Raw genomic sequence first — 26,227 nt, 5'->3', positions numbered from 1 at the left:
ACCTAGAGTATAAAGTGTAATTAAGGAAAATTTCAGATATTTGTAAAACCCAGGAGTGTTCTTTATTGATCATCTAATGTGTGTTTTATAGGGTTTCTATAAATCTGAGAAACAACTATTGTGGCCTTATAAAAGCTGTGCTTTTTGGAATATTATTTCTACAATAAACTAACTATCCTTACAAAGTCTATTTTCATTTTTCAAAGCTGTTTTTCCTCCATGTGAATGAACTTAACAAAGTAAGATATGTGTGGCCCCTGGCAGACTAATTACCTAGAAAATGAATATTCTGTTATATATCCTTATAATTCTTGTTTGTTACAGGCACAAGAGCGTATAACTTAACACAGTATCTGTTCCTAAATATATGGCTTTAAATTTTTGAAGTAATTAGAGGAAGGTAGGAAAATTGAATTCTGTGTAGCTAATAATTTAATTTTGAAAATTCAATTTCAAAATATTTGCTAAATAGATATTTTGAATTTTATCTTTTAAAAACTTGAACTTCAACTACAGGTTCTTGTGCCTCTGTGTGTGTGTGTGCTTAATTAAGTTACTTTACCAAATTCATTGATCTAAAAATTCCTTTAGCTAAATTTCTTATATTTATGCTAGATGAACTTAGCAGTAAATTTGTTCTATTTTCAAATGTCTTTTCAATGCAAAGTAATATAAATATTAAATATATGGTAGAATCTCTTGTACTATTTGTGTTTTCATAAAGATTATTTGATTGATATGTAGATCAGTGACTATGAATTTTAAAAGCATATAATATCATCAAAATATGCAGATTAAAACAAAAGATAGTCATTTAAATTATGCAATTTCCTTAAAGCATGTGAGCTATATGTTTAAGAGTTTTGCTAATTATATCTGACGACTTTTTCTTTTCATAAATTCTCACATTTTTGTTGCCACAAGAGCTAGGCTAGTGGACATGTGAACTCTGATTACTTTGCAAAGGCATAGGAGGATGTGCGGTCTGCAAACTAACATTATATAAAATAAAGTACAACAAAAAAATTAATAATCTTTAACCAAAGTTTTCCAAGAATGCTCACTTTAATAAGCAAAACTCTTTATATATTTTAGATCTCTTATAATGGACTTGAGTCTTACCTGAATGTAGATTTAACTTACATTTTTCCCATTTTAAAAAATATTTATTGGAGTCTAGCAAATGCCTTCGGGGAACATAGAAACAATTTGATACTATAATATGATTCTTTAAATGTGTGATGTGGTTTATTTTGTTTTGTTCGGTTTGGCTTAGTTTTGCCCAAATACATATTGTATTATTCTAGGTTTAGAGCAAATGAACTATGAAGGAAAACTTTGCTTGGTAAAATTCCCTCTCTATCTGACCAACAGCAGTTTCTGAGTTTAGGTTAAAAATTAAATATGTGAAATCCAATAGTCTTCAATGAGTACCACATGTACATATAGACTTCAGCCACAGTAGAGCAGAGGTCTTGTTGTTCCCAGGCATAGATGCTGATGTACCAAGATCACTGTGACTTTAGTCATACTGAGAAGCCATCAGCTCCTTAACTTTTATTTCCTCATATAAATATGTAACCTCTTTAAGGGGGACATGTCCAGCTTCCATTATCTGTAATGATTATATTTCACCAACACGTTTTCTCATCTGTACTTGATAAATAATTTTGATAATAATAAATACTTACTTGTTCCTATATATTACAACTCCTGAAACATATTCATTTATGTGGTCCTGGAATATGTATGTTCATAAAATTCTTGAGTTATTTTTTCAGGAAAGATTTAATGGAGGTTCAAATCTTCAGACATCCCTGGGGCTAGAGGAAAGTCCAGAACGTACCTGCTAAATCTTTTCTTATCCTTGGGCTCTAGAACAAACCAATACAATTATGACCCATGCAAACCAACAGCATGAATATTTTCTTTTTTTTTCAAAATGAAATACTGCAGGTTTCAAAAGAAAACAATAAAAAAGAAAAACAAAGGATAAACTGTAGTCTGTAGAATAAATGAAAAACATAAAAATTATTAGTAATAGGTAGTTTTAAGAAATGTAGTATCAACACCGTTTTCAATCATTAGCAAAATAGGAAGTCAAAACATTCTTAAAATTATTTTAGATGTCAATATTAAATTTGATTGAGTTAGACTTTGTTATTACTTGGATAACGTTGTTACTTTAAATTAACTTTTAAATTATATTGTCATTTTTATGCTTTAAGATCCTTATTTGATCAGGAATTAGAAGGATTATAAAATAACCAGGATTTGCCAAACATTTTTAGCAAACTAAAATATATCTATTCTGATATACATCAAAACACTACTTCACTTCACTTGCTCAATTACCTGCATATTTTGAAAATATATTTTGAAATATTTATCATGAAAGTGAGTTAATTATATTAGCTATATGTTTTACACTAAAATGTCATATTTTAGTACATTTTTTGTGCTGAAATTAAAAATTATTTAAAAAATTGTAATCTTTAGTTCCACAGCAGTGTCATTGGTAAAATATTCTTCATTAAGATTATGAAGTTTCTTTTTATATCTTGCATAGTTATAAGAGCATTTAATTGGAAATTAAAATATGAACTAAGGGCCATAGGTATAGAGCAAGAGACTATTTTTAATATTTTATAATGAGATTCTAAATTATAAAATAAGTTTATGAGAGATGACATAACACAGTTTATAATATGGCATTAAACTGATGTTGAACACATAATCAAACAAAATTAGTTTGTCTTATTTTTAAATAAAAAACCATCTACACTGGAATGATAACATTTGAATCTGAAATCTAATAATGAGATGATAAGTACTGATTAGGTTCTATTTTCTATCTTTATATTTTAAATCCCATTATATGTTTCTTAGATGTTAAAAAGGGACAAAAACATTAGTATTTTTACTGATACTTTAGATACTTTTATTCATTTTCGATTTGTTTTTACCAAATTTTTGATTCTTAAAATCAACATGTTGATCACATTTCTTTCCATGGGCAGGCAGATCCACTTTGTATATAGTAATGATAATAAGTCAGAAGATTTCTTATGTTTGGAGTTCAGAACAGAAAAAGTTAAATATATAAAGTGTTTGATATTGCTAAGATAAGACAAATTACTAATACATTTAAAATAAAAATTGCATTTGCTGCTGAGATAGAAACACTTAAATCCATCAGCCACAACTAGCTGTATCTATCACCTCTTTAGGAAAGGCATTATAATGAGATGAAATGCTAAATGTCTGATAGCTGAGGTTCCTTATGCCCCAGATAGTACTAGATAGGCACTGTCTTATTTTATCTTATTCTATTATAAATGCAAACATACATCCTTGAAGAACATAGCAAAGAAACTTTAAATCTAAAAAGTTAAATTTAAAAAATAATTTAAAATGTAGTAAAAGTCTCCAGATCTCTCCATCTTGCCTCTTGTCCTCAGCCTGATCCTACTCTCAAGAGATAGTTGTATTAATTCTAAGTTTTTCTTGTAATTTTTATATCTCCAAAGCTTTTACCTCTATTTTATTTATCCATTTGGTAGTATTTTTTCCTCCCATAAATAAAACTATGAGAAAATTACTACATTTCTGCAGACACCCACCTCTTTTCCCTTCTTTTTCAATTCTTTGAGTTTATATATGTATGCACACTCATCTCCCACCCCCAAGAAACAAACACACAGACACATACATACAAACACACACACACACACACACACACACACACACACAGACACACAGAGATACGGATATATTTAGTTTCTCCTGTGGTCACCTTTATTATAAACAACTCTGCTCACCATTGGAGATAAATGGGTTAGGAAGACATGGATAGCCCCATACTTGCTAAATAATAGAAGTCATTGACAGCAAAATATATTTACTTATTTTTGTTAGGGGACAGAGCAGAATACATGTGACAGCATAGAAGACCTCAGCATGTGCCTGCACTAACAGAAGGAAACAGTTTGGTTATTGTAATCCTGGCCTTAGCAGGGACAACTGAGAGTGAGATTGAGAAGGGTTACGTGAAGTTATATATAGTGTAACTATTTCTCTTGGCCATCCTAAACCCTCCCCATCAGAGTAGAGCTATTAAGAGATTTATTAAATGACCAAATGTCTATGTCCTTTATGTAAAATTTTTAAAAAATGAATAAATTTCTCTAAAAATAATGCTAGTATGACTATGAACGCTTCAGAACAAGGCCCAGTCTTTCTTGGCCTTACAACATGTTTAGGGCCATGCGCTGTAACCTGAATGCTGTCATTTCACAAAACGTGCATGTCATTCAGAATTTATTCTCAACAGAAAGGCCAATCAAGGTAGAAATTCATCTAATAGCAGAGGGAACCCACTCCCACTATTTTTCTTTTATTTATAACTGTGATGATATTATTAGAATCACTTGATATATGGTGAAAGTCATTAGCATGACAAAGAAAGATAGATAAACAACAAGTTAATCTAGAGGGGAAAAAAGAGATAATTTAAAAATAGAAGGAAACTTTAAACAAATTCTAATTAATACACTCAGTATCATAAAAAGTGCTTCTTTTAAGCCTACAAGTTTTGCAGTAATTATTTTTGTAGCAATAGTTATTAGAATATTCATCACAACATAATCAACTATTCTATAATCTTTAATTTTTGTAACATACATATAGTATTATTATAATAATAGCAAATAAATATACATGAAAGTAATAGGTCAAAAAGTAATATGAAGATAGTTAATCATCTATGCTATACACTATCAACCTTGAATCAAATCATTGTTAAGATTTAAACAATGGATTTTTTTTCTTAAGTGCTATGATTATCTTTAAATTACAGAATATTTTCTTTAATTTTAATATTGATTATATCATGACGTTTCTATTTTTTTGAGTTTTCAATTATATTTCTTCGATTTGTTATTATCGCACAAACTCTATGTATTAGTCCATTCTCACACTGTTGATAAAGACATACTTGAGACTGGATAATTTATAAAGGAAAAGAGGTTTAGTGGTCTCCCAGTTCCACGTGGCTGGGAAGGCCTCACATTCATGGCAGAAAGAAAAATGCATATATTACATGGTGGCAGGGAAGAGAGAGAATGACAACCAAGCAAAAGGGGCTTCCCCTTATGAAACCATCAGATTCCATGAGACTCACCAGCACAAGAACAGTATGGGGAAAACAGCCACTATGATCCAATTATCTCCCACCAGGTTACCCCCACAACATGTGGGAATTATGGGAGCTACAATTCAAGATGAGATTTGGGTAGGGACACAACAAAACCAAATAATACTATATAACTAGCTTCCTGTTTTAACCAGAAACACTGTGTTCAGTGTTTAATCCATTTTCTTCTTGAAGCTACTTTTCATGTATTCTTCCATATTTCTCATCTAATTTAATTTCCTTGTGAGTTTGTTATACATCTGTCACCACAAATTTGTTTATGTATATATATATAGCTATTATATGTAAAAACACATCCATATATATATATATATACACAGTCATATATGTATATAGAAATCTATATATGTTAGTGCCATAGTTTTTAGCATTTCCCTAACATTCCTCTTTTGTGTATTCTTATATTATGTTGCTGGAGTAGTTTCTTTAAAAAATGGCTCAACAAATGTACAATATACTTTACATCTGAAATCCCAGAGTAATTATTTAACATATTTCTGAAAAAATCTGAGATATTTTATACCTAAAAATGCATTCTCAATTTTTCATGGTGTATACTTATAGGTTGAAGAAGATATTTTTGTTCCTCAGAACTTTGAGCAATATTTTCTATTATTATTATTGTTATTATTATTTGCACATAGTATTGCTGATGAAGAACCTGGCTCTGCATTATTCTCTCTGTAATCTATTAGATCCTGAGGTATATTTTGATGTTCTAAAATTTAACCAAAGCATGCCTAGATATAATTCTTTGTTAATTCACCCAGCTCCTCCAAATTTGTGAATAAAATAATACACCGTTAGTATAGACAACTTGCGTGTTTTCATTCTGAAATCAGAAATTTTCAGTTTGCCTTTCCCCAAACTGGAGGCACTTTGTAAAACTGGAAGAAAATAGTCTTCCCGTCTTCATTCAAAAATGCATGGGTAGAGGAACAGGCAAGCAGGCTGTGGACCTATTCACTCTCAACGCCAAATTTAGAATGACTTTATACACCAAATACAGCACTTTCTGTAGTTCCCTTATGGAAAGAACTGCTTTCTTTCTTTCCTCCTTTGTAATTCCAAATATTGTTTTACCCATTAGTATAATAATCTTATATATCATCTATTTCCAGAAATCTACTGATTTCATCTATTACCAGTATCAGTTGTGTTGTAGTATTTTTCCCTGTTGATAATATTTTCTGCTGATACAAGATGATATTTACTTATTGTTTAGTTACTTTAATGAAGGAAAGTAAACAAAATTATTCATACTTTTGAACTAGACATCCAAGTTCATTAAATTTGTTTCAATTCCTTATGATATAAGCAATCCCTCAAGAAATAACAGAATGTTATTTAATGGCAGATGTATTTGAGGGCATGTGAATGTAAGTAATAAAGCCAATGTCATGTTTGCTCAAATTCTTAAATTACAAATCATTTTATTGATTGAAGAGAAAGGTATATGTGTATCTGAATCAGTCATGACAGTGTTGAGGCTGTGACTCTCATGTAGGAGTCAATGTGTAACTTATTCTTGTGGTTGAGACATAGTCATATATGTCCAAGATAACAGACTGAGCCATGGTTGAGGCAAGGGGCACATGCAATGCTGTGCTCTAACTCACCCCTTTCTCTCAGTCTTTCACTGCTTGTCAGGGTGTGATGACACCGCAGTTGATAACCACTGGTTTGGAGAGCTCGATATTACAGAGGCATGGCCTCTTCTGCCAGTGGATATAACAGGCAGTTTGTAAACGATAGTGGTAGTAGCAAGAAGAAAGCTATGTCATAATGCTTGGTCCACTTTTCAGGGATCATGTCTAAAAATATTTTTTAAAATTCTACATATGTCATACAGTGAATCTATTTCCTGTTTTTTTTTTAATAGTTTTTGATCTTATTGTGTTTTTTAATATATGTTGAAAAATAAACATTTAATTTTGAGATAATTTTAGATTCACATAAAAATTTTAAGGAATAGTGTGGAGAGATTCCAGGCACTCTTTCCTCAGCTTACCCCAATGGTACCAAGGAAAGAGATACTAAATCTTGTTAAATTTTGACACTATCGTATTTTTTCAGTGAATCTTAGAACAATAGTATAGAACACTGTATTTCTGATTACTACTTCTCTTTCAACACCTGCCAACCTAAGAACATTCTTTCCTGTTTAGGTATAATCACTGCCCCTAATGACCACATAAAACATCTCTGGCTCCCAAACCTTGATTTGGATTCAAAGTCAGGAAAAGGTTTGGCAGTGTTGACCATCCCTCTCAATAGCAGTCCCTTAATTCACTCCTCAGTAACTCTTTTAGAATTTCTCACAATTCTCAATGCCACTTTACTGGCAAAATGCTTTATGAATGAGTTTGCATTTCAGATGTAATTCATTCAGAATCTTTTGTTTTGTATATCCATTGTGTGCCTGGCTCCATATTAAGTGCTATGGATATAAAGATTACCAAACAGGATCAAACCTTCCAGTAGTTCACAAAATAATGAGTACACAGAAAAGTAAATAAACATATGTCAATATATTGTTTACAATTGCATAATAGAAATACAAGTGAAATTATTTTATGTGGTCCAATGAGATAAAGTTACTAAAAATTAGTGGAAGATAAATTTTGGTTCAAAATGATGAACTCTGCAACAGTCTTGATGGGAAGCTGCTGTCTCAAGAGATGGTAAGTTCTCTGCCACTGTAGGATTTCAGGCATAGACTGCAACCACTTGGTGGGGATCTAGCAGAAGAAATCCAAACATTGTATAAGCACTATTACTAGACGACTTTAAAAAGAAAGCCTTCAAACCCTGAGACCTTATGAAATCTATTCATAGCTCTGCTTGGGGCTACTGCCTAATTTGAAAACCACCGGCTTCTAAAATCTTGAGTTATCTTTAAGTATTAATAGAAGATTCTTAGAGCAAATGTATTAAGTATTACTTTAATACTTCCCTATTATTCTGAGCAGTGTTTTATATACCTAGTCCAATTCTTTTTATATGATAGTAATATGACACTCTGCTTTAAATCTTGACAGAACAAAAATATGGAAAATGTTCATGTTGCACAATTTTTGAATTTTTTGTCATAAGATACATAATAAAATATATCGAAGAGTTTATCTAACAAAATTGGGATAATACTTTCTTCTTTTATCTGTCTGGTTCTTTAAAAAACTTGAACATAAAAAAAGATATTTCAAAATGCTTTTCCCTGCATTTGATATAGCTAAAGTAAAGGTACATATGAGGGAGGAAATTTCTTCTAATTAATTGGACATATTCCTAAGAATACTGAATGAAGTAGTACTGTTATGTACAGCCTGGAATTATTCATTCCCAACCCGAAACACAATGTGGAGTGACCTGTCAGTTGGGTAGGGTTTAGAAGTCTGGAAAACATTTTGGGAATATAGCCATGGAAATACCACTTATTGTTGGCAATGGATATTCCTGAATTAATTTAAAGCTAAATTTAGGTCTATGATTTTTCAACTTACAAAAGTATTTTAATTCATTATATTATTTTTTATAATTAATACTAATTTTTATTATTTTCTAAAATTTCAACTTTTTTTTGTTAGATACAGGTGGTATCTGCACAGATTTGTCACATCAGAATATTGAATTATGCTGAGGCTTGGAAAATGGATCCTTCACCCTAGTAGTAATCATAGTACCAACAGGTAGTTTTTAAAACCACCTTCCTCCCTTCATGTTTTAGTAGTCTATAGTGTCTACTGTTCCCATATTTATGTCCATATGTGCTCAGTGCTTATCTCCCACTTATAAGTGATAACATGAGGTATTTGGTTTTCTATTTCAGCATTAATTTTCTCAGTATTATGGCCTACAGCTCCATTCATGTTGCTGCAAAGGACAAACTACCATTCTTTTTCATGGCTGCATAGTATTCCATGGCGTTATATGTATCATATTGTCTTTATCCAATCTACCATTGGTGGGCACCTGGGTTGATTCCATGTATTTGCTATTGTGAGTAGTACATTGATGAACATGTGAGTGCATGTGGTTTTTTTTTTTTTTTTTTTGGGATTGCTGGGTTGAACAGTAACTCTTTTTTTAAGTTTTTTGGAATGTCTCCAGACTGTTTTCCACAGTGGCTGAACTACTTTACACTTCCACCAACAGTGTATAAGCATTCCCTTGTATTGACAGTGTTGTTTTCCCATTCTACAGGTTATCTGCTTTCTCTATTGACAGTTTCTTTTGCTGTACAATCTTTAGTTTAATTAGATCCCACTTTTTTTGTTTTTATTGCAATTTATTTTGGATACTCAGCCAAAAATTGTGTGCCAAGGCTGATGTTGAGAAAAATATTTTCAAGGTTGTCTTACAGAATTTTTGTAGTTTCAGGTCTTATATTTAAATCATTAATCCATTTTGAGATAATTTTTATATATGATTAAACACAGGGTTCCAGCTTCAATCTCTGCATATGGGTAACCAGTTATCCCAGCATCACTTATTGTATAGGGAGGTCTTTCCTCATTGCTTGTGTTTCTTGGTAATGTCGAAGATGAGACGGTTGTAGGTGTGTGACTTTATTTATGAGTTTTCTATTTTGTTCCATTTGTCTACGTGTTTGTTTTTATGGAAGTACCAAGCTGTTTTTGTTACTGTGACTTTATAGTTAGTTTGAAGTCAGGTAGTGTGATCCTTCTGGCTTTGTCCTTTTGGCTTAGGATTGCTTTAGCTATTTGGGTTCTTTTTAGGTTCTCTGTGAATTTAAGAACAATTTTTATTTTCTAATTCTGTGAAGAATGATGTTGGTAGTTTGAGAGGAATAACATTTAATTTATAAATTGCTTTGGGCAGCATGACCATTTTAACAATATTGATTCTTCCAATCCATGAGCATGGAATATTTTACCTTTTATTTATTTTGCCTCTGGTTACTGTAAAGAAATAATTGCAACATGAATGTGATTAGTTTTATATGTGTGTGTAGTACTATGGGATATTTTCTAGTAAGCAATTCTTATAGTAAGTCACAAAATTGAACCATAGTCTTGTCCCATTATCTGCCTTCTGTAAGTTTTCACTCATAGACTATGAAAAAATATGTAAAAGTATTTTTAAAATTTGTTGATTTAGTTGCAATAATTGCATGTAGAATCCTTCACATTTAATCCTGGTATTTGATTACTTAGGTAAATAATGTTTGGAATTCTTTCTATGTGGTAATATGTATTAAATTTTAAGGGATTATTTATAAATGAGATGTAATAATCAAGAAAAGTTGCTGTTTTACCCACATATGGGAATGAAAATTTTAAACTTAATTTGTCAGAAAATAGTGTTTTAAACATCAGTTTCCCTTTGGCTTATCTCAAGCTTTGCCACATTTATGAATCATTTGCCTACCTTATTTAATTTATGTATGGTCCTTTACTATATTTTTTTCATTTTCTGGTTCACTGAATTCCAAGAAGGTTTTAAGAATGTGGCAAATTCTGGTGGTATTCTGAGTGTTATTGGATCATTTTTTCTTCTTTAGGTTTAATCTCTCTTGATTTTTTAATATAATCCAATGAAAAATATTTCATATACAAATTGTTTTGATAATTATCTGTCTATATTGTTCTTTAACATTTTACTTTTTTACTTTATAAAGAATAAAATCTCTTGAATTCTATTATATTAAAAACTTTTGTTTGTAAAAATTTGTAATGTCAAATTGTATAAGCAGTCAGAAACAGGGGCAAAAATAGAATCTCATGCCACAAGAGAAACCAAAAATCTAGTCCTTTGGAAATGATAGCTGTTTATGGCTACCTTTGTAGCAACTAATTGCCTCTCCCAGTAAGGCAAAGTTTTAGTGCAGATTCAAATCTCTTTTCTTTTTAATAGAAACGATGATTGTAACTGTCATGAGTATATCCTTTTAGTTTGTTAGAAATACATTTAACTCTGTGTGTGGTATATGCGTCTGTTTCTGTACATGTGTGACTGTGTGTGTGTGTGTGTGTGTGTGTGTGTGTGTGTCTTCAACACTTATTTTTTCTTTCCCTTTTAACGTTTTGACCAGTTGGTTGCAGGACTGTATTATTTGATTTCTAGATATTTTGATTTTTTTTCAAATTGTCTTTCTGTTACTAATTTCTAGCTTATTTCGAGAGTGGTTGGAAAAGATAGTTGGTATAATTTCAATCTTCTTCAATTTCTTTAGACTTGTTTCATGAGCAAACACGTTATATTGGAGAATGTTTCTCATATTGGAGAATGTTTCTTAGGCACTTAAGAATAAAGTGAATTCTGCTGTTGGGTGGAATATTTCGCATATGTTTGACAGGTTCATTTGATCTACAGTGTTGGCCAAGTCCACTATTTTCTTATTGATTTTCTGTCTAGCTATTCTAGCCACTGTTGAAAGTGAGATATTCAAATCTTTACTGGTATTGTATTGCTGTCTCTCTTTTCAGTTATGTGAATGTCTACTTATATATGTAAGTGGTCTGATGTTGAATGCATACATACTTATAATTGTTATACTTTCCTGTTTAATTGACCTTTTATCATTATATAACATCCTTCTTTGTCTTTTCTAACAGTTTTTGACTTAACGTATATTTTGTCTGATATATGTATAACCAAATCTGTTGTCTTTCAGTTAACATTTGCATAAATTTATTTTCCCATTTTTTCATTTGCAGCACATGTATGTCTTTAAATCTGAAGTGAGTGTCTTGCAGACAACATGTATTTGAATCTCATTTTTTAATCCATTCAGGTATTCTGGGTATTCTGTGTCTCATAATTGAGGGCTTTGATTCATTTTCATTTATAGTAACGATAGTGAAGAACTCATTATTAGCATTTTAAAAATTATTTTCTGTATGTCTTATACTTCTTTTTCTGCTCTTTTTTCCCCTCCTTTTGTCTTCCTTTGTGTTTTGTTGATTTTTTGTAGCAATATGCTTTGATTCCATTCTCTTTCTATTTTGTGCACCTTCCATAAAAATTATTTTTCAGATACTTTGAGGCTTCATAAAACATTTTGTAGTTATAATAGTCTATGTGATTAATAATTTAATTTCAATCACATACAATAACTCTCTACACTTTTATATCCCTCCATTTTGTTATTGATGTCATAATATATATCATTTTATATACTGTATCCATCAATAAATTGTTGTTTTTATCATTCTTAATACTTTTTTGTCTTTTAGCCCTTACAGTAAAATAAAAGTGATTTACTCACCACCATTATGGCATTACAGCATTCTGTATTTGACTACATATTTACCTTTACCAGTAAATTTTATACTTTTGTGTATTTCATGTTGCTATTCTTAAGGAAATACAAGTTGCTTAAAATGACTGTGGCAATTTTTACTGATATACGTCTAGGAATGTAAGCAGTTGTTCTATGCTTCACATGAGCTGACTGGGACCAATAATCTAAGTACCAATTATATACTTAGAATTATAATATATGTATTACATATATAATATATGTATAATTGTTACTTGGGTTATACACACATATCACATATATATATATTTATGATCTGGTAAAGGTTAGTGAAATTATTTTGTCTTATTTAAAAATTTTGTCATTAGCTCTTATTGGATATTAAAGTGTAAAGCAATTCTTGTAATTAATTTTATGTAATATTCACAACTTATATTTGACTTTACGTGGTTTTTCTTCAGTTATATTGTTCCCAACCTCTATCTCCTACATTCTGTTTTTCCATAGTCTGTCAGTACAACTTTCCTCCACCTTTCCCCAGGTACTACTTTTTAACTATTATCAAATGCTCAAGTAGTTTTCTTGTTCTTGTAAGTGTGATATTATCAGTGCTATATAGAAAAAAGTCATTGTCTCTGCATTCAGATCCCAGATACTGACCTTCTGGCTATGTGAATACAGACAGGTTATGTAATGTCAGGGAGCCTCAGTCTCTTCCTCTGTCCAATGGATTGATACATCTTTTTCAGTATTAATGCTTTATTGAGATGAAATACATGAAAGAAGGAGCTTTGTAAATGGTATTCATTGTTTAAGATATATTTTAAAGCTAAATATATTTTTTGTGGAAAATTTATTTCATAAGACCCTTGTAGTTTGATTATCTGACTACTAACAAAAATACTGTTTTGAATGACTTGATTTTAATCCAAATTAAAAATAGAAAGTGTAAATCTCTCCTAATTTTGGGGAGAGTAACCAGGGATATTACAAGAAGTAGGCACAAAGGATTCTAGATGTTCCATATTCACATTTTATATTTTTGTTTGAGAATATTTGTTCCAATTGAAATTTGTAAATTTCTATGATGTGGTTGCAAATTTACTCATATTGTATGCAGTTGGCAAATAAAACTTAGCTTAAATCTTACCTAATTTATTTGAATTTCCCCCATGGCCTCCTCTCTCAAATTATAGGAAAGTATACTATTGAATACACTCATAGTCATGTACACAGGCAGACACACACACCCACACACACACGCGCACACACACACACACACACACACACTGCACATGTAGTATTGTGAGAATTGATAAACTTAGAATGGCCAAATAATTTGCATCATCAGCCTATGCCGTCCAATCTGTTTATGACATTTCATTATTTCATATTCAAATCTTTCCTCTGATTCTTTCCAATATAGTATCTGGATATGAAAGTTTGTATAATCACGTTTTGGGGAATGTACACTGGCTAGTGTTTTCAGTGAAGATGTTGGGCAGAACCTATTCTTGGGCATTCTGCAGGCAAAGCTGATGGCTGCTAAAATCCGTAATCTGGTGTCCCAGAGGAGCCATATTACTTCGCCTTGGCTATTCTAGCATTTTATATTCCCATAAAGTGTGACCCAGATCATCTGCCCTGCAGCTTTTAGTTTCAGGGTAGCTTCAATCTTACTTCAGCAAAATCCCCAGCAAGCTTGACTAACATCATCCTCAGATTTCATACATTCCTCGATAGAGTACAGAAGAACTTCTGAATACCATTTATGTAACACAGGAACTGAAAGAAACCCTACCTTGCAAAGCATAAAGGGAGCACAGTGTGTCCTCTCTCTACCTTCTTGCAAATATTCACCCTTTATTTCAGAATCTTACTGGATTTTTGGAGTCAGTTTTCCTGTCATTTTTCTATAATTCACAGGAACAAAAGAGATTCACTACTGAATTCTACCAGAAACACAAAGAAGAGATAGTACTGTTTCTACTGAAACTATTCCAAAAAATTGAAAAGGAGGGACTCCTCTCTAACACATTCTATGAGACCAGCATCATCCAGATGCAAAAGTCAGGCAGAGATAAAAAAAAAAATGCAAACTTTAGGTCAATATCCTTAATGAACACAAGTGAAAAAATTCTCAAGAAAACACTGTCACACCTAATCCAGCAGCACAACAAAAAGCTTATCTACTATGATCAAGTTGGCTTCATCCCTAGGATGCAGCATTTGTTCAATATATGCAAATCAATAAATGTGATTCATCACATAAAAAGAATTAAAGAAAAAATGATTATCTCAATAGATGCAGAAAGGCTTTTGATAAAATTTAATATCACTTCATGTTGAACTCTCAGTAAACAAGATATTGAAGGAATATACCTCAAAATAATAGCCGTATATGGCAAACTCACAGCCAATATCATACTGAATGGGCAAAAGCTGGAAGCATTCCCCTTGAAAACCAGCAAAACACAAGGATGCCCTCTCTCACCACTGCTATTCAATGTATTGGATGTTCTGGCCTGGACAATCAGGCAGAAGAAAGAAATAAAGAGTATTCAAATAGGAAAGGAGGAAGCCAAATTATCTTTTTTTGCCAATGACATGATCCCATATCTAGAAAACCCCATTGTCCCAGCCCCAAAGCTTCTCAAGCTGATAAGCAACTTCAGCAAAATCTGAAGATACGAAAGTCAGTGTGCAAAAATTGTCAATATTCTTATACACCAACAGGCAGAGAGCCAAATTAAAAATGAATTCCCATTCACAATTGCTGCAAAAAGAATAAAATACCAAGGAATAGAACGAAAAAAGTAAGTAAAAGACCTCTTCCAGGAGAATTACAAACTACTGCTCAAATAAAACAGAGATAACAGGGACAAATGTAAAAACATTACATGCTCATGTATAAGAGGAATCAATATTGTGTAAATGGCCATAATTTCCAAATTAATTTATAGATTCAATTCTATTCCTATTCTATTCCTAAACTACTATTGACATTCTTCACAGAATTTGAAGAAACTACTCTGAAATCCATATGGAACCAAAAAAGAGCCTGACTAGCCAAGATAATCCTAAGCAAAAAGAAGAAAGCTGGAGGTATCATGGTACCTGACTCCAAACTATACTATAAAGCTGTAGTAACCAAAACAGCAAGGTAATGGTACAAGAACAGACACATAGGTGAATGGAACAAAATAGAAAACTCAGAAATAAGTTCTCACAACTGCAACCATTTGATCTTTGAGAAATCTGACAAATGCAAGCAAAGGGAAAGCATTCTCTATTTAATAAATAGTGCTGGGAGACCTGGCTAGCAATATGCAAAAAGTTGAACATGGACCTTTTCTTTATACCATATACAAAAATTAATTCAAGATGGATTAAAGACTTAAATATAAAACCCAAAACTATAAGACCCTTAGAAGAAAATCTAGACAATACCATTCAGGAAATAGGCATGGGCAAAGACTTCATGACAAAAATGCAATTGCAACAAAAGCAAAAATTGACAAATGTAATCTAATTAAACTAAAGAGCTTCTACACAGCAAAAGAAACTATCACCTTTATTTTTCCATCAGAGTGAACAGGCAACCTATAGAATGGGAGAAAATTTTTGCAATCTATCCATCTGACAAAATCTAAAATTCAGAGTCTACAAGAAACTAAACAAATTTACAAGAAAAAACATGAACAGACACTTCCCAAACGAACACATACATACGCCCAACAAACATATGAAAAAAAAACTCAACATCATTGTTCATTAGAGAAATGCAAATCAAAACCACAGTGAAATACCATCACATGCCAGTCAGAATGGCAATTATTAAATAAAAAACAACAGATGCTGGAGTATTTGGGAAGAAAAAAATGCTTTGTGCTATTGATGGGAGTACGAATTAGTTCAACCATTGTGGAAAATGGTGTAGCAATTTCTCAGAGACTTAGAGGCAGGAATATCATTTGACCCAGCAATCCCATTACTGGATATATATCCAAAGGAATATAAATCATTTTATTATAAAGATACATGCATGCGTATGTTCATTGCAACACTATTCACAATATCTAAGTCATGGAATCAACCCAAATGCTCATCAGTGATAGACTGGATAAAAATAAAGGTGGTACATATACACCATGAAATAATATGCAGCCATAAAAATAAACGAGATCATGTCCTTTGCAGGGATATGAATGGAGCTGGAAGCTATTATCCTCAGTGAACTAACGCAGGAACAGAAAAGCAAATACCACATATTCTCATTAATAAGTGGGAGCTGAACAATGAGAGCACATGAAAACATGGTGGGAACAACACATACTAGGGTCTGTCAGAAGTAGGTGGTGAAGAAGGAGAGCATCAGGAAGAATAGTGAATAGATGCTGGGCTTAATACTTAGGTGACGGGATAATCTGTGCAGCAAACCACGATGTCACACATTTACCTGTATAATAAACCTGCCATCCTACATACTTCCCTTGAACTTAAAATAAAAGTTGAAGAAAAGAAAATAGGGAGAAAAAATGCTCAACATCACTACTCATCAGAAAAATGAAAATTAAAACCGCAATGAGATATCCTCTCATCCTAATTGTAATGGCTACTTTCAGAATAAAATAAATAAAATAAAATAAAATAAAATAAAATAACAAATACTAGTAAGGATTCAGAGAAAAGCTATTTTTATACACTGTTTTTGAGAATTTAAATTAATACAGTCATCATGGAAAATAATCTGGAGCTTTCTTAGAAAACTAAAAATAGAACTGCCATATTATCCAGCAATCCTAATATTGGGTATTTATCCAAGGACATGAAACCAATATATTGAAGAGACATCTGCATCCCCATGCTTATTGCAGCACTATTCACAATAGCCAACAAATGGAAAAGATCTGAGTGTCCATAAACAGATGAATGAATAAAGAAAATGCATACAAAATGAAATACTATTCAGAAATAAAAATGAAAAAGAAAAGATTGTTAATCAGATGGAATTTCAGTAAAGGCCATCAAATGACTTTTATTAGTGTATTGATGACTAACTACTCCTCTTATTATATAAAAAGAAGGCCCAGGAGTGGTGGCTCAAGCCTGTAATCTCAGCACTTTGGGAGGCCAAGGAGGGCAGATCTCCTGAGGTCAGGAGTTCAAGACCAGCCTGCCCAACATGGTAAAGCCCTGTCTCTACTAAAAATATAAAAATTAGCTGTGCGCGGTGGCCCATGCCTGTAATCTCAGCTACTAAGGAGGCTGAAACAGGAGAATAGCTTGAACCTGGGAGGTGGAGGTTGCAGTGAGCGGAGATCACGCCACTGCATTTCAGCCTGAGTGGCAGAGTGAGACTCTGTCTCAAAAAAAAAAAAGAAAAAAGAAATTTAGTAAATATTGGGAAAATTAAAACTATAAAAATAAAATTGAATTCCATTGTTTGTGATGAATGAAGGGACTTAGTCCATATTTTTGTAGTTTAAAATAAGATTTGTGTGAGATGTGTGGTGTATGTCTAAAATATATATATATATATATATATGTGCTTATATATATACATACATATATTTATGTGTATGTTTACACTCATATATATGACATATTTAATATATATGCAATGCACATATAATATAGCAATGTGTATACAATATTTATATACTGTGTAATCTATACATAATATATTAAGGTTTTATTAATATTTATATGTTGAAAACACAAAGCCATGTTATTTATTTATTTATTTATTAGATATATTTTATTGCGTTTTAAGTTTTGGGGTACATGTGAAGAACATGCAAGATTGTTGCATAGGTACATACATGGCAATGTAATTTAAATGAAAAACCTCGGCCAGGCAGGTTGGCTCAGCCCTGTAATCCCAGCATTTTAGGAGGACGAGGTGGGCAGATCACCTGAGGTTAGGAGTTCCAGACCACAAAATTAGTTGGGCATGGTGGTGCACGCCTGTAATCCCAGCGATTCTCCGGATTCCAGAGGCTGAGTCAGGAGAATTACTTGAACCTGTGAAGTGGGGGTTGTGTTGAGCCGAGATCCTGCCATTGTACTTCAGCCTGGGCAACAAGAGTTGAACTCCGTCAAAAAAAAAAAAAAAAAAAAAAAAAAAAAAAAAAAAAAAAAAAAAAAGAAAAGAAAAAAAAACCTCAAACAGCAAAAACAAAGGAGAAAAATAGGAAATCTCAGGTACATCACTCCATTTAAAATCTGTTTCACTAAATTGTAGGATGTAACAAAAAGATGTTAGTGTGTGATAGCTAACCTGTATGTGATAGATATTTTTAAACCACTGATTTTAAGGATAAAGTAATTTATGTCATGACCAAGAGATATATCTTGCACTTATGCATGCATTTTAATCGAATTTTGACACTGAATATAACAAATTACATTAGTTTTGTATCATTGTTTTAGCTCTTCATGGCTTGTAACCACAGTGACCTCAATGGACAAACAGTTTTTCTCACCTATTTCTCAAAAGACCTTCAATCCTTATTTAGTAAGCAATTATTTCTTTTAGAAAAAGAATTTAACTTATTCCTCAAAGGAAAATGAATAATTGTAAATGTGAAAATGTTTTAGTTGTTTGTTTTGCTATGGATTATAAATGATTAAATTATTTGGTGTTCTAAATTTGTATCACTTCTGAAAAAATAATTAAAAATAACCAAATCACAGTGACCTGAGTTGTTAGAAATGGGCCTGGATATACTCCTGAGAAACTCATGTGCCAAGGAAAAGAAAGAAGAAATGAAGATTTCTTTTAACCACTTATAATCTATTTTTAATGGCCACTAATCATGATAGATCTTTATACCCAACAAAGTTATTTGATTTAGAATACAACTGTGCTATAATTTAAAAGACTAATTATAATATGTTACAATACTTTAATAGGATAGGATACCTAAAATATAAATAAATGCTAATTAAATGTTTGTAACTTGATATGACAAAGCATTGACTTAAAAACGTTTCAGAAAATTGTATGTGCATAAATAAATGGCAGGAATTTTTAAAAAGTCAAGTTACCATCCCCATAGTTTTGATTAGGTAGAGGTCAAGCATCAGTTTGCAAATGAGATGATAAATAAATAATGCGACACACAAATTGTTGGTTCATTTATTGGTTATCAAATTTTACCTCATCATAAATAGGAAAGGAAGTGTGAAATGAAAAAAAAAATACTAAGCTACTGACCAAGGTGACTTTTGAAGAATGTCAGAGCTAGGCACAGAGAAGTACCATTCAAAGGTATCTCAAATTAGTTTTTGCAATTTTATTTAATTAATTTTATTTATGGAATAATAGTTGCACATATTTGTGGTTTTGATACATATAATATGTAGTGATCAAATCAGAATAATTAGAATTTCCACCGTCTTAAACATTTATTATTTCTTTGTGATGCCAATAGTCAAAAACCTCTCTGTTTCAGGCACAGTGGGTGGCTCACACCTGTAATTCCAGCATTGTGGGAGACCAAAGCAGGGGATTACTTGAGCCCAGGAATTTGAGACCAGTCTATGACCTTGTCTCTACAAACAATTTTTTAAAAGTTAGTTGGGCATGGTGGCACCCACCTATAGTCCCAGCTACCTGGGAGGCTGAGATGAGAGGATTGCTTTAGCCTGAGAAGTCGAGTCGGCAGTGAGCTGAGATCGCATCACTACAGACCAGCCTGCGAGGAGACCCTGTCTCAAAACAAAAACAAAAACAAACCAACAAACCTCCAAACATCTTTTCTAGCTATTTTGCAATACAGACTGCATTATTGTTAATTCGAATCATCCTACTATGTAATAGACCACTAGAACTTCTTTTTCTGTCTAACTGTAGTTTTGTACCCATTGTTCATTCTCTAACTATCCTCCTTTTCCTCCCCTTCCTGTTGTTAGTTATACACATTAAATCTATTTACTAAATCTGCAAGTATCAATTATAGAATGTCAGTGTACAATTAAATGTAAGTTTTCCACTAATGTAAATAATAAAATATGTCTGGGCTGTTGCGAATGTAAAACCAGACTATGTAATGCTGTTATCTGATAAAATGTTGTTTAAAAAAATTTTTTTTATAATGAACAGAAATTTATTGTCCCATGTTTCTGGAGCTGGGAAGTCCAAAATCAAAGCACTGGCATCCTGTGTCTACTGAGAGTCTTCTTTCTGTGTCATAGCTGAGCAATCAGAAAGTCAGTTGGTTAAGTAGCAGGTTTGGGCTGGTCCTATGCAGCAGTGTTTACAACTAATTGATCACAACCGGTTACAGATTTCTTTGTTCCTTTTCCACTCCTACTGCTTCATTTGACCAGTAGTTCCTCATGCCTGGGAAGGCCTCAGGAAGCTTATAATCATGGTAGAAAGCAAAAGGGGAGCAGATACCTTCTTCACAAGGCAGCAGGAAAGGGAGAGAGCATGGGCAAACTGCTTTTTAATAAGATTTTTTGTGAAGTGAAAGAACCACTAGTACTGGAGACCAATTTTTATAAAAACATGGGCTGCTACTTGACTGGAAGGCACTGCTGGCACATTTGGTGTAGCTTGGTTGTACATCTGGTGTGAGTCAAGTAAGGGACAGAAATTAGCACAGGCAATGACTTCCAGAGAAACACAGAAAGAAGAGGACACCAGGATCCTCCATGCCAGCATGAAAAGGAATTCAACATGTAGGCATGAAAGCAAAAGAGAGGGACTTTACATGGTGAGTTAGTCCTAGAATTTTCACTGTCTGAATATAGTCCAAACACAGTATATTTCATTTTGAGCTATATAGTATTTTATGTTCATTAAAGTTCTTATGTCTTTATAAAAAAAAATCCAACTGTTTCTGTTGTCACTACAGTCAAGGCTGAATGCATGAGACATATGTCTCATCCCTCCACTTGCATTTCATGATTTACAATTTTATTTTTCTTCACTTGAAATAAAATCCACTGTTTAGCTGTTAGAGCACTACTTTTTCCAGTGCTGTAATTAAGGTGGTTTCATCACTTCCAACGTAACCCCTATTTTTCAAAGTTTTAAACTGTACTCTGAAAATTTGAAAATCAGCACTCAATGTTTAAAGGGTACCTGTATATTTCTGCAATTATAATAGAAAAAAATAACCTGTTAATTTAAAGTGATGAATGAGCTAAGAATATGAAGTTATTTTCCTGATGTTTAAGCTACATTTGAAGATTTGATACATTTTTAAATGCAGCAGCACGTATATAGTGTAAGTGATATCCTACAAAGATTCAAATGTAATGGATACACAACTCTCTGAGCTCCCTCATCTTCCTGGAGAATAGCACTTATTCTTGCTGAAGAATATTACCTTCTCCACCAAAGAAGTACAAAACTCCAGCTCTGTGGAGTGAGATGGTTTCAGTTATTTGGTGTAATTTGCGCTCCAGAGCTTTCCTGTGGTTAATCTCCATGCCAAGAAAACATTCTTGTTTCACCTTCTTCCTTCCTGTGATTTTTCCCTGCTTCCTACACTCTTCTCCTGAGAGCCTGCCCTTAGTCAATCCCTTTCACAAGAACAAGAACACTATTTTGAGGGCATCCAAACTAAGGTATTAACATACTTCCTTTTTTTTTTTTTGATGGAACTTCAACTAAGCTCAAAGTAAATGCTGCTAAATAGAAGGTAATCTCAATTTAAGGTTTTCTCTTTAAATGTGTAAATATTTGCACAGGTGCAATTTTTTTGGTCAACAAAGTTCTTTTTATAATATTTTTATGAAATGAAACAAATAAGTTTCCTGAATGCTTATTTTGAATAGTCTCCCAAATTCATGCATTAGAAACCATAGGCCTTACCAAATCTATTCTATTTTACTCTAGAACATATACTTATCCAATTAAAAATAGGACTTCATGAAAAGCCTCTTCCTATAACTTAAGACATTTTATAGTGCAAATAGGAAACTTGACTCTGCATTTGTACACATATTTCATGTGGTCCTAAAATACTTTTTCACATCCGCAGGTGGTTTCATCAAATCCTAGCCTGGTGAGATGCAGGCCTTATGCTACCTCTAGGTCAAGTCACCAGCCACTCTGGTACAACATATTGCTGTGCCAGTTGGAAACTGATGCTTCTTTTACTACCACCAACAGAAAATGAGTTCTTGCTACTTGTTCATATTGTGGTCATTTTTCTTTTTTATTTTATTAGTGAATGCCCTACTCTCTGTTCAATGTAATAAGGTAGGTTCTTACTACATTGATTCTTAAAAGAGTAGTGGAAATAGAGATTGGTCAGATTTTACCATGTGTCTATGTGAGCACTCTTCACTGCAACATGGATCTTCCATATTACCAGACAAGGCCATGTTATAGCTTGAAGTGCCAAATATCAAACCAATTTTGGCTTATTTTAATAATAATACTTTGGTAAGAAAATACACAATGGCTCAAGCCTGTAATCCCAGCACTTTGGGAGGCCGAGGCGGGTGGATCACGAGGTCAAGAGATCGAGACCATCCTGGTCAACATGGTGAAACCCCGTCTCTACTAAAAACTACAAAAAATTAGCTGGGCATGGTGGTGCGTGCCTGTAATCACAGCTACTCAGGAGGCTGAGGCAGGAGAATTGCCTGAACCCGGGAGGCGGAGGTTGCGGTGAGCCGAGATCGCGCCATTGCACTCCAGCCTGGGTAACAAGAGCGAAACTCCGTCTCCAAAAAAAAAAAAAAAAAAAGAAAATACACAATCTGGGCCAATTTAAAACTACATGGGACACAATAACCTAAACCATCAGTATGATATATTTAACAAAGTATAACTTATACCTGAGCCTCCAGTCTTGTTCCACTCCTATGAATTTTCCACACTACTGAAAAAAGAGATATTTATATAATTCAAATATGATCATGTAAAAGAAATCCTTCTGTGGTCCCATATGCTTCGGAATGAAGAACAAGGTCCTTCCTGCTGTTCTGCCTTTCAAGCTCAACCTGGCCTCTCTACCTTTACTTCCTCAAACATACCAGTTCCTTCTGATGTTTTTACACTTTCCTGAATTGGGAGGCTATCTCCCTTCCCTACTCTTTTGCATACTTTATTCACTTGCCTCTTATTACCTTTTCAAACTCATTTTATGTATCATCTCTCCCAGAAAATATTGTCCCCTGTACCCACACGTAGATTTATCACACATGGATTTGTTGAATCTTCTTGGGACCACATGGAACACTCTGTATACCTTTATCATGGTAATTATGGAAAAATATTAAACTGATTGGCTTAATTGTTTTTTGTAAGCAACTATAGAACTTCCAATCAGATGGAAGAGTCTAACTTTTAGCAACACGTCCAATAAAATCTTCCTTAAATAATTGAAAAAAATGTGGAAAAATATTTTAGTTAATAAAAATGGAGAGAGAATGTTTTCCCTTGTCCCTATGGAGGTGGTTATCTAGTGTGAACAACAGATACTTTTAAACTTACTAGTCTATGAGTAATAATTAAGAATCAATTTTATCTACATTTTTAAAGATTTTAATCCAAATTTAACTATGCTTTTTCCATGGGGAGGAAAAAAGAAGCTTTCAAAGATCTAGTACACTTTGATGACTTTCCTTTTTTTTTGGCTGAAGTACATACTTTTATTTGCCAATGGTGGATCAGGTAACACCCATCGGTTCTGAGCAGACAAGAACTTCTTGACACTGTACTTGAAACACCTAAATGGGCATCTAGTCAAATGTTCTCATTTGAAAGTTGATTTTACGTACAAACAGAAAAACTGGAGAGGGCCAGTAGCAGCCAAACTTTGGGGAAGGACAACAGGAAATGTGATAAAATATTTTTTGTATGTCATGAAAGGAGCTGGCCAAATGTAATTGAGAATACAGGAAGGGAAGAACAGTTATGGATGCAGTGTAAGGTTGAGCATGTCCTCGCTTCTGGAGGTCCAAAACTGTTTGCTCATGTTTCTACAGTGCTGCTTATCAGTGACTAAGCCATTGGAGCTTAATCAAAATCACAGTGGTAGAGAGTGGGGTGGAATGAATTTTTCAATGATACACATTCCCTGGACATACACAATGTTTTAGAGTTTATTTTCTTTATATCTATCTAATTATACTGTAATTCTCCCCTCCCCACAAACACACATACACGCGTACATACACACACAAACACACACACTTGCCATTAGAATTAGTAAGTGACTATTCAGTGACAATAGTAGGAATATGCTGCATTCCTTAGATAATAACCATAGAAAAGATTGAACTTTACTAGTCTATCTGCCCTTATATAAAAGGGAGAGAGAATATGGTGGTAAAATATGGAAGAAAAAAGGAAATTGCTAATTTATTGGGCTACTCCACATATTCAATCATCAATAACTACTGGATATTACAAGGGTAAGGTATTTTTTGTTTGTTTGCTTTTTAAATTGTTGGCTGCTAGAGTTTGGGAAGCTGATAACATAGTTAAGTTTTGGAACTGAAAGGTCATGTCAGGGCCAGAACCCTTTCGTTACTAGGAAAGGGAATCTGCAGTGGAATTAAAACAAGAGGGCACCAAAAAAGATAAGAAGTCTGATTGATCTGCTTGAGGCAAATGCAATTACTTTGATCCATTGTTCTCCCTCATCCTTATTTCTAAAGATCCTCAATTCAAAGAAGGGAAAGGACCAAGATCTTTAAATAGCTAGGAGGTCTGTTGGATTTAGGGACATATTATTAAGGCAACTCTTACAGGAAATACAAATTGATAAGATGTAGAAAGTGTTTTATACATACCCAGATAAATCTGCAATTGTATTCAGCATTGATTGAACACCATGATTATTAAATAAAATCTGACTTTACTGAAACTAGTTAATAAAACTATTGCTTATCATTTTTCCCCAACCTCCAGAGTTTGTTACACTTAAAAATAATCTGTTATAAAAGTGATAAAAATTATTTATTACTGTGTGATAAATTATGTGTAAGTAGTCTATGTAAATAACAGAATTAGAGGGGGCTTCAAGATGGCTGACAAGAGGCATCTGACACTCACCTCCTACACAAATAAGAGCCAAAATAGCAAGTAAATAATCAAACTTTAATAGAAGACCTAAGGAAAAACACTAAAGTACAACAGAGATGTGACAGAAAACCCCTAAGGCATGGAAAGAAATGGAACTAGGAACACAGCCAAACCATACTGGTGATATAGTTAATGACAATGTATCATTTATTTCCAAACAGGTAGAATAGAGGACTTGAAATGTTTCCAACATATGGCAATGAGAAATACTGAAGATGATGGATACCCTGAATACCATGACTTGATAATTACACCTTCAATGCATGTAACAAAATATTGCACGTACACCGTAGATGTGTGTACAAATACATGTATTAAAAAAAGAATGCTGAGTAGGAAGATTTCTTGAGGCCAGGAGTTTGACACTAGCCTGGCAACATAGCAAGACCCATCTCTGCAAAAACATTAAAAAATTAGAGGCACATGTTGACATGGATGTCTATACTCCCTGCTACCAGGGCAGTTGACACAGGAGGATTCCTTGAGCCCAGAAGTTTAAGGTTACAGCGAGCTGTGATCATGCCACTGCACTCCAGCATGGATGATAGAGTGAGACCCCTCTCTATAAATAAATAAATAAATAAACAATAACAGAATTATCTATAACATAGGAACAGGATAGAATTTTCTAAGTACCTAATGTATGATTTTGTTAGAAATTATAAATAAGTAATTTTAGTTTCTCAACTTGGTTTGAAAGTTTGTTATGAATTGAATAGTCATACCA

This window comes from Sapajus apella, unplaced genomic scaffold, assembly GCF_009761245.1.
Source record: "Sapajus apella isolate SASKATOON/1434 unplaced genomic scaffold, GSC_monkey_1.0 scaffold6, whole genome shotgun sequence".
Classification (NCBI taxonomy): Eukaryota; Metazoa; Chordata; class Mammalia; order Primates; family Cebidae; genus Sapajus; species Sapajus apella.
This window is presented reverse-complemented; position numbering follows the sequence as displayed.